This window comes from Macrobrachium nipponense, chromosome 7, assembly GCF_015104395.2.
Source record: "Macrobrachium nipponense isolate FS-2020 chromosome 7, ASM1510439v2, whole genome shotgun sequence".
NCBI classification, from domain to species: domain Eukaryota; kingdom Metazoa; phylum Arthropoda; class Malacostraca; order Decapoda; family Palaemonidae; genus Macrobrachium; species Macrobrachium nipponense.
Genome location: NC_061109.1, coordinates 69104712 through 69107334, shown reverse-complemented (window position 1 = coordinate 69107334; position 2623 = coordinate 69104712). Strand labels below are relative to the sequence as shown.

Sequence of the window (2623 nt, the reverse complement as noted above, 5' to 3'; positions counted from 1 at the left end):
TAAACTAGTAATACATGCCATGTTGTCAAGTTACTGCCTTGTAGCCCACTTGTTTTTTTAATTGGCACTTAAAGTTAACCTCGGCAATTTAGTTAAGAGATTTTGACCCTAGATGCAGCTTAGCAATTAGTTCATTTGTGGTGAGGCTTGCTAGGTGTGGGGACACAGAGTCGAATGGCTCCAGACCTTGCTTGCAGAGTTCTTGACCCGTGAAGGACAAAATCTCTGCTAAAATGGGGGGCTGTCAATCGTTGATCGGTCTCCGCCATTTTAGCATCCATTCGAGAGGTCCTGCCCCGGGAATTTGAACGAATGCAGCAGGGCTGCCCCCTAGCCGGAGTCTCACCACCTACCCACCTATCCTAGACCAGTCTCCTCCCCGAGGTCTCTTACTTTCAGATGCCACGCAAGACGGCAGCGCCAGGCTGGCACCCCCCCAAATGGGAATCATACTGCAAGTATAGGCCTCAAACAAAAGAGACAAAAGGTTCCTGACCAGTAGAAAACCCTCCAGGGGGGGGGTGAACCCCCACCTTCGCAGGACGCGCGGCAGGAAACCGAGGCGTGGGTGGCTTTCTTCACTGTTTGATAGCCTTAGGAGGTGGACGTGCTGGCCTCTGTCCGCCCTTCCGAGCGGCAACTGTCTCTCCCTTAAAAGGTAGGTGTCTGTTGTATGAGAACCTCGTACCCTAACCTATCCTTCCTCCTTCCCCATGATAACATCCCATCCTTCCCTCCTATCCGTACAGAAAGAAATCCTATCCACCGATCCTTTGTTTCCTCTCCCTCTCCTGCCCTCCGGCGTGCCCTCGTGGCGGCCTTGCCCAAGACCGTCTCCCCTCACCTGAGCGCAGTCTCTCTCTCCATAATGTCTTAAGTGCTAACCGTTTATAATTAGCAGTCATAGCCAAATGTGTAATTCCTATAAGACTTATTGCTACGCCTCCATTAGTAGAAATAATCTGTATAAGTCAAATAGTGCAGTGTAAGAAATTGCTAAGTGGATTAGTATCTGTGCATATTAACTAGTCTTTAATTGTCGTAAATTTCCCTTTCAGGGACGAGAGTACATTTGCTGAGCTTCCACGTCAATCTGTTACGAACCGGATATCGTACACATTCCACTCCATAACAAGCCCCTTGCAGCTTCAAGCTCCAGCGGTTAGCCACGGTTAACCAGAAAATTTATGTATCCGTTGTGCCTTCTTAATTGTAAATAGAAGTAAATACATTATTGCCGGTATTCAGTGTCTATATGCCGGCTGGCGACCTCCCACTTCCCTTAATTATATAAATTAGGATATACGTTTGCTAATAATAAGTACTTATGTGCAAAGGCAGCGTAAAATCTTAAAAATATTTATATTGCGTAATGCTCTCTCTCTCTCTCTCTCTCTCTCTCTCTCTCTCTCTCTCTCTTTCTTGTGGAGTTTGCATTCCCAATTTTTTTTATGGTTGGGTGTTGGGGAGGGTGATCCTAGAGGACTAATAAGTGGTAGGGTCAGGGTATAGTCATAGGGATGTGGAGGGTGATTTGAAGGGTGAGAGTGCGAAGACTGGGGTTGGAGGCATTATATAGAGGATGGGGAGGAGAGCCGTTGGTAAATAAACTACAGAAGAGGCAATGTTGATTTGTGGGAATTGAATATCTAATGTGTTTTGATGTCTTTATCATTAAACAAAGATTTAAAGAAATTCGGGCCTTGCTAGCAATTCGAAAACAGGATTGACTTTCAAAATATTAAATCGAAACAGCGGTTGATCCAGAATATGAAGTCAACGAAAAACGAACAGAGGAAACCTGCATAGAGACAAAAGAGGCTCAGTTTACTGGGATGACCTTCGAGGATAAATTCTTGGGATAATATTATTATGAGTGAATGCTTGGACTACAGTTGATTATTTTTCCTTGAATTAAAAAAATATAGTGATAAATGGCGTTTTATTAATCATGTGTTGATAGTAATTTTTGGAGCCTTCTTTTATGAACTATAAAAAAAAAATTCACTCTTACTGAACTGAAAGAGAATGTTAAATCAGTACACTCAATCTCATTTGACCGAACTGGATTATTATAGTTCTATATCATATTCCTTAGTTCATTTCATGGTATTTACTTGCCTAGAACTGATTGAATATGCCATGGTAACACTCACTTTGCAACCTGTTACAAATCAATGGAGACTTTACAGCCTACAGATGCTAAGTGTCAATGTCATGGTCTTTTGTTCCTGTAAAATAAAATCTTAGTATCATCGTCTTTTTTTTTTTTTTATCTACGACGCAGTTTCACCGTTGTAAAGGAAAATCTTGCGAGAAAGACAATTTCTAGTATCTAGATACAATTGTTGTCAATGAAACATATTTTCTACTAAATCTTTGGAATTTCGATTCATAGGCAAATCTCAGGAACTGTCAATGACATTAGAATAATTAATGATAATGCAGAATAGAAAGACTTGAGAAAAATTAGCTTTCAAGACATTAAAAACCATGCACTAAAGAGAAAAGATACTGATTTATACAACACATCTAAAAGTGCCTTAAAGTTTCACGTCAGTGCTTCTTCTTTGTTGTCGTTTTTCTAAGAACGAATTATATTCACAAAGATTGCAAGTATAAG

The 2623-nt window shown here is 41.2% G+C and overlaps 1 long non-coding RNA gene across 1 annotated transcript; it reads left to right on the top strand.

The window, feature by feature from the left end:
* Positions 1 to 421: 421 nt before the first annotated feature.
* LOC135217104 (uncharacterized) lies at positions 422 to 1243 on the top strand. The gene is made up of 2 exons (XR_010315050.1): positions 422 to 658; positions 1059 to 1243. It is a non-coding gene; the product is annotated as an uncharacterized LOC135217104 (long non-coding RNA).
* Positions 1244 to 2623: the final 1380 nt, after the last annotated feature.